The sequence below is a fragment of the Euprymna scolopes genome, chromosome 1, assembly GCF_053919585.1.
Source record: "Euprymna scolopes isolate OS-2025 chromosome 1, ASM5391958v1, whole genome shotgun sequence".
Taxonomy (NCBI): domain Eukaryota; kingdom Metazoa; phylum Mollusca; class Cephalopoda; order Sepiida; family Sepiolidae; genus Euprymna; species Euprymna scolopes.
In genome coordinates this window covers 180,276,243-180,286,767 of record NC_136482.1, presented here as the reverse complement: position 1 = coordinate 180,286,767, position 10,525 = coordinate 180,276,243, and the positions used below count along the sequence as shown (strand labels likewise).

At 37.0% G+C, this 10,525-nt stretch overlaps 1 long non-coding RNA gene across 1 annotated transcript in view; it reads left to right on the top strand.

Annotated features, from left to right (window-relative positions):
• Window positions 1-763: 763 nt before the first annotated feature.
• Window positions 764-10,525, top strand: part of LOC145277873 (uncharacterized) — a 19,882-nt gene continuing 10,120 nt past the window's right edge. Inside the window, exons 1-2 of the long non-coding RNA XR_013868232.1 lie at window positions 764-916; window positions 8,877-8,918. This is a non-coding gene — a long non-coding RNA (uncharacterized LOC145277873). The remainder of the gene's footprint in view (window positions 917-8,876; window positions 8,919-10,525) is intronic.

The following is a 10,525-nucleotide window of genomic DNA, read 5'->3' as shown; positions in this document are numbered from 1 at the left end:
CTTAATTTAAACCTACGTCATTTCCAGTTTGGCGATGGACAGAACAGCAAACACATCACGTTTTTTTTCACGTTCTTTTCCTCTTCAGCGGTACGGGTTCGAGCCTGCCTGCCTACTACCACTTTTTTTTTTTTTTTTTTTTTTTTTGCTCAACACATATCTCAAAACACCCGGGCCCCCATTGCTAGTCTATTATAAATCTGTCCCCATTCTGTGTACCCCGTTATATGTCGTTATGTCATCCCTCCACTACACAACAGTTTGACGTGACTACCTGACTGATCAGATTGGATCTCTCCAACCACCTGTCTAGCCCAGATAAGGGCCAAAGTGAAGTGTTGCAATGTGTACATCCACTTTTCAAGTTTATGGACTGCTCAGCTACCAGGATCTTGTCCTTAAGCGCCACTAGTTGCCAACCATGGTAAATTGTTGGAGAGAAAATAGGAAGAAGGAGGAAAAAGAAAAGTAAAGAAAAATAGAGCAAGAAAGAGAGAGAATATTGTTTTTGTCTGTGGCTTTGCAGAACATGATTGAGTTTTGCAAAAGGGAAAGGAAATCAAAGCAATGATATCAATGTGTGATGCATTTTAGGCCAGGAAGCCGGTATCTTCAGGCAGCCTGATCATGTATCACCGGAGAGAAGGCGGTCAACTACAAGTATGAGTAATATAAATGCACACGTATTGATTTTTTCAATCAAATATCCTGACTATTGATTACGCATGAATATCCACGTAATACATAAATACTAAGTTGACACTTCATTTATCAAATCAACTTGTTGAACACCAGTTCAACGTGATAACTGTCCTGAAGCAAACGACAATTTAACTCGACTAAGAAATTTTCATTCAACTCGCAACCATGCACAAAGCTATTATTGTTTTTTACTTGATCTTCATTACCCTGCCATGTAAGTAGCCATCAAATCACTTTCAATGATTTTATTATATACGTTTATAAAAATTTATTTCGAATTAAAAAATTTTTTTTTTTTTTTTTTACGAAGGTGTCACCACTTATCAAGGCCAAGAGGCCACTCGAGGATAAGGGTTAAAGAGTGTACAGTAGAAATTGGACAATATAGTAATCGTCAGTAATGGAAATTCGGTAAATTTGTTAACTTTTATGGAACGGCTCATCAAAAACTTGTTTACGTTAGACTTGAAGACAACCATATTGTAGTCAACTGGAAAGCAGGAAAACGGAAGACAATACCATGGGCGTGCAGTTCTAAGAAAGAAGCTTTGCTCATGGAATCTACGTTTAGGTTTAGGCACAGATAAAGAGTGGGGGAAATTAGTGATAGCGTTTTCTGCTAGACGGGTGTTTCTCGTGAAAGTTTGGCGAGGGGGGGGCATAGAATGGATAAGTATTAGTTCATCATACAAAATGCTATTTGAATGTTTTTCATAAACAATTCAAAATAGTCGACGATTGTGTTTTGTTTGCTTGTTTGTTTGCTTATTGTTTTTTTTTGGGGGGGGGACTCATGTTCACCCTTAACAAGGCATATGGTCGTAAGGGGCTACTATTTGTAACCATGCCTAGGAAAGATTAACAAGATGTTGGTTTACATTACATTTAAACTTCTGCATATCAGTACAGCCAGAGAAGTAGGAAGCAGTAAGCGAATTCCAAAGTTTAGCTGTTCAAAGACAGAAACTATTAGAATAGAAAGCTTTCTGGCATTTAGGGACCTCAGCAGTGAAAGGGTGAGATTTTGTTGCTAAGCGGCTTTGTCGGTGTTATGTACGTTGAGGGGGCACAAGTACAACAAGTTCATCAGAGCACATTACATTAAAATATTTGTAAAACAGGCACAGAGATGCAACATTGCGGTGATGGGACAGGGATTGGAGCTTAGTTGACAAAGTGGGATATATTAGGTTGAAAACTCTTTTTTTGGACTTTATCCAAGAGGGAGAGACTAGTGGTAGATGCACCATCCCAGATGTGACAACAATACTCTATGCATGGGCGAATGGTGGCCTTGTAAAAGTACAGGATACTCTCAGGTGTGAGTGGTCTTCTAGCTCGATAGAGCAAACCCACCTTCTTTGCAGCAGCTTTTGCAATGTCGTCAAAGTATTTTTTCCAGTTCGTATTGCTCGTGAATGTTAAGCCAAAGAATTTGAAGGAAGAATTCTCAAGTAGGGTGTTATTTGTCATGGATATCAGTGGTCGGAGAGGCATCTTGTAATTGTTAAAGGAGAGCAGCTTAGTTTTACTAGCATTAAATGTGACCATCCATTTGCGGCGCCATTCCACTATCGTCTGGAGGTAATTTTCTAACGATTCTGCCATTATCTTAGATTTGCGGACATCCGTTCTTTCCACAAGCATGTTATAGAGCATTGTATTATCAGCAAATATACCCATCTCGGACACAATATGATTATTATAGTATGCAAAATAAGAAGGCAGTGTAAGAATAGGATACTTAAAGCCCCCTTCCGTGTAAAGAATGAGTTTCCAAATAATAATGTTATTATTTAGAAAACCATTCTTAACATAGGGAAAGGGGGAACTTTGTCAGGCTTTCCTTTGATTGGATATTATGACTCATTGCGACTTTAAAATCTGCTATTGTTTCAAGTATTTTCTTTCAACATTTTTATTTATTGAAATATTTCATACTAGCAGGCCACTTGGCCTAGCCCGGTCATAAAATATGCATAAATGTTGTATTTTAATTCATACAGGAACTGAGACATGTGCATGTATTATGTTTTTTCTAAACAATTCACTTCTTGAAAGTAAAAAAGAAATACTCAAGCTGAGATCAAAATCAAAACCTAAAGACAATGAATCAAGTACGATAACCATTAGGCCAGCTTAACACGTCTTTAAAACGTGTTTTCAAACCTACTTATTCTTAACATAAGTAATCTATCATGTGAACAATTCACGCATGCACATTCATGAAACAGTTGACACAGATAAAAATCCGATAACTCCCACGTAGAAATTCTCAATTTTTACCTATCAGTAGTCCCTTTTCCGGATGAAAACCGATTAAAAAGTTTTCCATGTGTCTGAATACCCTATATATCAAATTTCAAGTCTGTGGATCAAAAATTCATTGAGTATATAGGTTGAGAATTGTCCTCACACACATCCATTCTCACTTTTATAGCTATATAGATGTCAATAACATTGAATACATCGCAGTGTTTATCTTTTGGTTCACTCGCTCTCTTGGGTAACTTGACGCTGCCCGAAAGTCATAATATTCAACACCTCTGTAAAAAATATTCATATTATTTATCATAAGCAGATTTGGTCGGTTATTAGATTCATTTGTTTTACTGTAAAAAGAAAAACAAGATTCGTATAATAATAGTAATAATAATAATAAGGGTTAAGGTGGATGGAAAGAGCGTGGAGAGAAAGCACTAGCCAGACCTCCGCTGGATGAGTGCAAAGAGGACTGAGATCTTGGGGAGGCTTATTGCCACCCAAATTCCAGTAAAAACCAATCTCACTGCCAACGGGAAATCAATGCTAAGCGGCTGTTGCAATAACGCAAATTCTTTTGCAAAGGTTATCGAATGAGGTCGAGAGTGCTGGAAATCTAGGAGGACTTGCTGTCACTCACTCCAGAGAACACAAGTTGTTCTCAAAGAGAAATCTTTTATGATGGCCTGTGTAACTACTCCTAGTGAGTAAAAAAAAACAAATAATAATAATAATAACAACAACAACAATAATAGTAGTAGTAGTAGTAGTAGTAGTAGTAGTAGTAGTAGTAGTAGTAGTAGTAGTAGTAAAGTTATAGATTAAAACATTCAGCTAAATACCTCCTCCAAAAAACTAAATTCTATGTTGTTAAAAATGTAACAATACAATACATGGTGAGAAGGAACACAGGCCTATACACCCGAGATTACAGTCTATCAATACAAGATTTATAGTCAAAGCGAAGCGGGTGATTCCTCCAGTGTCTGTCTAGTCTTGCTTTGAAGATATTGGGTGACTCTGCAGATACCACTTCTACTGGCAGCTGGTTCCATACGTTCACCACACGTTGGGAGAAGAATTGTGCTCGAACAGACTCAGCTGCTCCCTTCGATCCTACAATCTTGTTTCAAAGGAAAATATAAATTTAGGTATGTGCATATGTTTACAAGTTAGAAAAGCATTTCTTGCAAGGCATGAAAATAGTTAAACAAATTAATTTTTTTTTTTTTTTTACAAGGTGGTCACCACTTATCAAGGCCCGGAAGCCACTCAGGGATAAGGGTTATTGTAAGTACAGTACGTTAGTGTGGATATTTAAAGTGTCTACTTAACGGGCGGTTCATCAGGAATTTGTTTATGTTGGACTTGAAGACATCCAAGTTGTAGTCAGGAGGGAAGCAAGCAGACGGAACAGAGTTCCACAAACGTGCAGTTCTAAGAAAGAAGCTTTGTTCATGGAATCTATGTTTTGATTTAGGCATAGATAAAGAGTGGGGAAAGTTTTTGACAGTGGATTCAGCTAGACGGGTGTTTTTTGTAAAAGACTGACGAGAGGGGACAAGAGATTGGAGTTCAGACGAGCACCTGCCATGAAAATAACGATAAAACAAAGATAGGTTTGCAACGTCTCTTCTGTGGGAGAGAGGTTGCAGGGAAGAGAAAAGGGCATCCCCCACTAAGCCACGAAGTCTATTTTGTACTCTGTCAAGGCAGGATAGGCTGTTTTTAGCAGCTCCTGCCCAGATATGGCAACAGTATTCCATCCTTGGACATACTTGGCTTTTATATAGATAGAGAATTGCATCAGTAGAGAGATATCTTCTGGAGCGGTAGAAGGATCCTACCATCTTTCCAGCGACCTTGGCAGCAGACTTGATGTACGTGTTCCATTTCAGATCAGGAGTGAAGGTCAAGCCCAGAAGCTTGTCAAAAGATGGGGCTTCTCCTAGACGAGAGCCATCCATTTCAATTGATGCCAGATGAGGATCAGAGCGTTGATGATGTAAAGATAGGAGTTAGGTTTTAGATGCATTAAAGTTAACCAGCCACGTCTTCCCCCATTGAACCACTTGTTCGAGATCAGAGGACAGAGAATCAGAGAGAGCTTTGTCATTTACAGCCTTTGATGTGTTGCTGTAGATGGTCGTGTCATCAGTATAGATGTCAACGAATGATTTAAGTATGTGTTTAGGGAGATCATTGATGTAGATTAGGAAGAGAGTTGGGCCCAGGATGGACCCTTGAGGGACTCCAGCATTAATACTGCAGGCCTCTGATTTTTGTCCATTAACCACTACTCTTATGAGCCTATCAGAGAGAAATGATTTAATAATAGAGAGAAGATTTCCAGTTATACTGTAGCTGGAGATCTTGTCAAGTAGGCCTTTATGCCATACCTTGTCGAAGGCCTTTGATATGTCAAGAGCAATTGCCCTGGAAAGGAAGCCTCTGTCAAGAGATTCACTAATCCTATGAGATATAATCATTAGCACATCTGCAGTAGATCTTGCAGAACGGAAACCATATTGCGTGTCACTAAGAAGGTTATTTCTGCTGAGGTGGTTGACTATTTCTCTATTTCATATGGATTCCAGCAACTTACTCATGATACACAGGAGACTTATTGGTCTGTACTGAGAGGGAGATGACTTATCACCTGAGTTCTTAAATACAGTGCATATTAATGAGGTTTTCCAGGGTGTTGGAAAGCACTTCTCCTTAAGGCAACATTTAAACAGTTTCGTAAGTATGGGAGCAAGTTCTAGTTGAAGCTTTTTTAACACTATAATTGGGATGTCGTCAGGGCCAGTAGCTTTACTGGAATCAAGGTTCTTGGTTAGCTTGGTGACCTCATGCACAGATATTTGTATGTTACCTAGCGTGTTTTGTGTTATAGGAGGAAATATGGGGAGTTGATGGCCTTCATCGCATAGGGTAGAATTAGCTGCTAAGTTCTTGTAAAATAGTTTGGCCTTGTCTGAAGCTGAGGAGATGACCTCTGGTCCGTTGATAATGGTTGGAATAGAACGCACACTTCTGTTTAGGATCCTATTTGTTATTTGCCAAAACTAGTGGGAACCAAGTCGCTGATCAGCTACTTTGGATTTAACAGACTGAGCATATAGCTCTCTTGCATTTTTTATTACTCTTTTACAGTAGTTGCTGGCAATCCTGAAAGCAGCTTTAGTCTCAGTGCATCTATTATGTTGCACATTCAGGGGAGAACCATGGCTGGCTGGCTGGCTGGCTGGCTGGGTGGTAGGTTTTTGTTGGAATTTTTTAGATGGTATGAATCGGTCTATGCCTACAATTAACCATTCAGTCAGGTGTGATACTATAGAGGACACATCCTTTTTAAACATGGAATGCAGAGGTAGATCAGATATAAATGTATGGAAGCTATCCTAGTCAACCATGGAGTATCGGTATACAGTACGGTGGAGGGGTACGTCTGGGGACTTATTACATTTCATTTTTATCTTAACTGATACGACAGAGTGATCAGAGGATCCTAGAGGAGAAAGAACGGAACATGAACATAGCTCAGGGGAAGTTGTGAGAAAAAGGTCTAGGAGGCTTGCATATTGACCTGTAGTATCGGGCACACACGTGGGCTCGCGAACAATCTGAGTGAGGTCATAAGCAATGGCAAAATCATGACAGAACCTCCCCTCATCGTCCGTCTTATTTGAGTGGGTCAGCCATTCCACGTTATGGACGTTGAAGTCACCACAGATGTGGATGTTAGCCGAGGGGTGTGCAGACAGGATATGGTCTGTTTTCTCAGATATACACTTAAAGATAGTAACTCCGCTGTTGTGGGGGCGATAGAGGGCAAATATAAATGCAGTGGTGTAAGCAAGTGCAACCCAGAAGCACATATAAGTTAAATTAGGATCTTCTCTAGAGATATCCCTGCCACATGGGAAGCCATCTTTAATGTAGGCACATATTCCATGCCCATGGCGATCTTGGGGGTCAGATTTAGATGTTAAGTTAGAGTATCCGTTAATTATGAACTCATCTAGGGAAGTGGCCGGCCCTATTCTAGTTTCGCTTAGAAAGAATATGTCCGGTGTCGTCTCCTGTAATTGGGTTTCAACCTCTGGAAGGTTGGAACGTAGACCCCTGATGTTGGAGAAGGAGACATGGTAGTAGAGGTCTACATTGGAAGAAGGGGTTCTAGGTTTATTCAAGTTTTTTTTTTTGAGATGTTTCATGTTGAGGTTTTTAGGATTTGTGGAACAGGTCGGCATACTTGGTTAGAGCAGTACAGAGATGGAGAGTAAGAGAGAAAAAGACAGGAAAAAATTTTTTTTTGGGGGGGGGGGTATTTCTTTTTTACTTTTTTGCATTTGTGCATTACTGCAAAAGAAATCACTTTTTTGGTCTCCAGTTTGGAGATTTTGAGAGCGTATATCAAGGGTAGATAAATGCAATTTAAGAATTCCTGAAGGATTTCTCCAAACATTCATTACAAACACAAAATATATCTTTATTTTGTGTTATCATAATTTTTTTCAATTTGTTTTAATTCAATAGATGTGTAAAAAAAATTATTACAAAAATTGAAAAATTTATTTTATAAGAGATTAGTAACCCCTGTAAATAAAAACTTACACAATTGATATTTATATTAAATTTATGTTCAATTTTAGAATTTTGACTTTGTTAAGAAAATTGTGCATATTATTTTGACAACTTTTATTCAGTTATTTATTCATTAAGAAAATTGAACATTTTGATTAAAAAAAAATATCTCAAATTTCAAAATTTTGACTTTGTTATGAAAAAAATAAAAGAAATTTCTACTTGAAAAACAAACTATTTTGTGTTATTATAATTTTCTAGATTTTCTACTTTCATGTGTAACAAAAACACACGCAATCATTGTTCTTGAGATTTTTGATTCGGTCCTCAAATTTCAATTGTCTGCCCCTATTGTACGCTCTCGAAATCTCCAAATTGAAAACCAAAAATGTTGTTCCTTTGCAAGTGCCATTTTTTATATAAACTTTAAAAATGAAGGTATAAGATTTAATTTGAAATTTATCGATTTTCAAGGTGCATTTTTATGAACTTATAACTTATAGTATAAAATTTTTCTTAAATTGATTCTAAACAATTACCTTATATTTCTTTTATGTACATTTTGTTATACTTATAAAAATACATTTATTTAGTACGAGACTACCCGTGACCCGTTGGGTCAGTATGTTATATTAGCTATGGAATTCATGTATGAGCATGACACTTGTGACGTAAAGAAAATAGTTTTTTTTTTACATAGCAGAAACATTTCTATGAAAGTATATTAAAATGAAAAATCAAGGACGGATCACTCAAACATGAAAAAAAAAATCCTCCTTATTCGTGTAAAGGTACCTATTTTTTCGAATAATCGCTCAAAAATCGCAGAAAGGCGCCCACTATAGTAGGGGGCAACTGGAACTTTCCCGCAAAATCCATTCGGTTACATTTTTACTCATATAATGTTTAATGTTTGTGCAAAATTTCAAAGCATTTCAAGGGGTAGTTATTGAGGAAAGTACGGACAGACGAATGGACAAACGGACAAATGAACGAACGAACAGACAAACGAATGAACGGACAAGGGTGAATTTACAGGTCTACCCTCCTTTTGTCGGGGGACTAAAAAAAAAATATATATATATTCGTTCATTTTCTTCCTTTGCTAAAGCAATGTGGTTCTTGGTCATATCCGAAGATGCTTCAAAATGGCATCTACCACGCCAGGGACCATGCTACAAAGTATTTTTTTATAAAAGTTAATAAAAATGAAATGCAACAAAATATGTTTTTGTTTTGTAGTACAATAAATTAAGTCAACAATTGTATTTTTAACTATTTTTTTTCTTTTCACTTTTTAAATAAACTTCAAAATTCAGATTGCATCAGTGCTTATTCATGGTTGAAAAGGAATCATCCAGGTAAATGTCTACATCTAAAATATTATTTATTCCTATGCATTTGGTGTAACGGGTTTATGGCGCCTATTTTCCTGCTTCCTCTGACTACTCTTACTGTTGTATTGTTAAATATATATATATATATATATTTATATATATATATATATATATAATAAATTCCACAGCCAAACCACGTTGCAGCCCACAAGAGCCATGACAGTCAAAGAACCGGAAGTCCAAGAAATTCTTGCATGCAGGGCGTTTGCTCAGTTGGTAGAGTGCTTGCCTTGCATGCAAGAGGCTCGGGTTTCGAATCCTGAGTTTGGATGTGTCTAACTGATGAGCCCAAATGAGGGCGAAACTCGAGTTTTGGACTTCCGGTTCTTTGACTGTCATGGCTCTTGTGGGCTGCGACGTGGTTTGGCTGTGGAATTTATTATATACAATCTCTCACATTCTGAAAATCATATATATATATATATATATATATATATATATATATATAAAGTTTCTAGCTTGCACTTTGCAAATGTTTGCTAAAATCATATATGAACCTGACAATTCTTTTGTCGTTATTCTCCAAATCAACACAGAGACGAATTTCTCAACATATGTTTTATTTACAATTAAGTGTTTTTCCCCCATCGACAGAGAGAGAGGGGGGAAGAGAGATGTTAGTTATAGGGATTGGTTTGTGTGTGACAACGACGCAAAGAAAATGTCAATCACCCTCGATGGTTGTCAGCTTTAGTCTTCTTTCTCTTCTTCTTCAGTTGTTTATATTCTGTCTTATTCAAACATCAACCGACATTCCTGGGAATGTAAATATTAAAATATTACATTCTACTTTTTTTTTTATTTCTTTCTTTTTTTTTTTTTTTTTTTTTTTCCGTTTTGCATTTCATAACCTCCTGATCCCGCAATGTAAACATTTTTTGCTTTCGGTGATAATTTTTATGGGACACAAGAATGGTGATCCAATATCCATTTGGAACATGCTCGCGTGTGTGTGCACATAGCAGCTTTTATTGGCGTCGCCCCGGCTCCATATCCAAAATTACTAAAAGAAACAATAATATATAATTTGGTTCAGCAAAATCAATTTTAAAAAGTTTTTGCCAATTTAAAATTTCATCCAGAAAATGAACAACTGTGCCTTTAAAAAAAATTTTATTCATAACATTAACGACGTTTCGTTCTTTAGAACGTGATTCCATTTGTCAAGGAGCTTATAGGTTTTGATGGGAAATATTAAACTAACACATGTTCAATCTCCTACACCATCTACATGACTTTGCAATCATCAAAATAAGTGATAATCCGCTACATCAAGAGAATATGTAGGATGGGGCAAAATTTCCCAACCAAATTCTCCTAGGAGATATTTGGTCAGTAGTGCTGTGTGAGGGCGAGCATTATCTCGATGGGAGATGATTCCGTTTCTGTTGATTAAAGAAGGTCTTTTTCAGGTCAACATGGGTGAGAATATCGTGCAAAAATATGAATGATGCTTTAATAAATCCGAAAGAAAAAAATGATAAATTAATCATGGTGATATGTTTAAGTAAGAATAATATGCATTAAATAAATTACAATCGTTTAAAATGTCATTTCTAGAAACCGGCAAA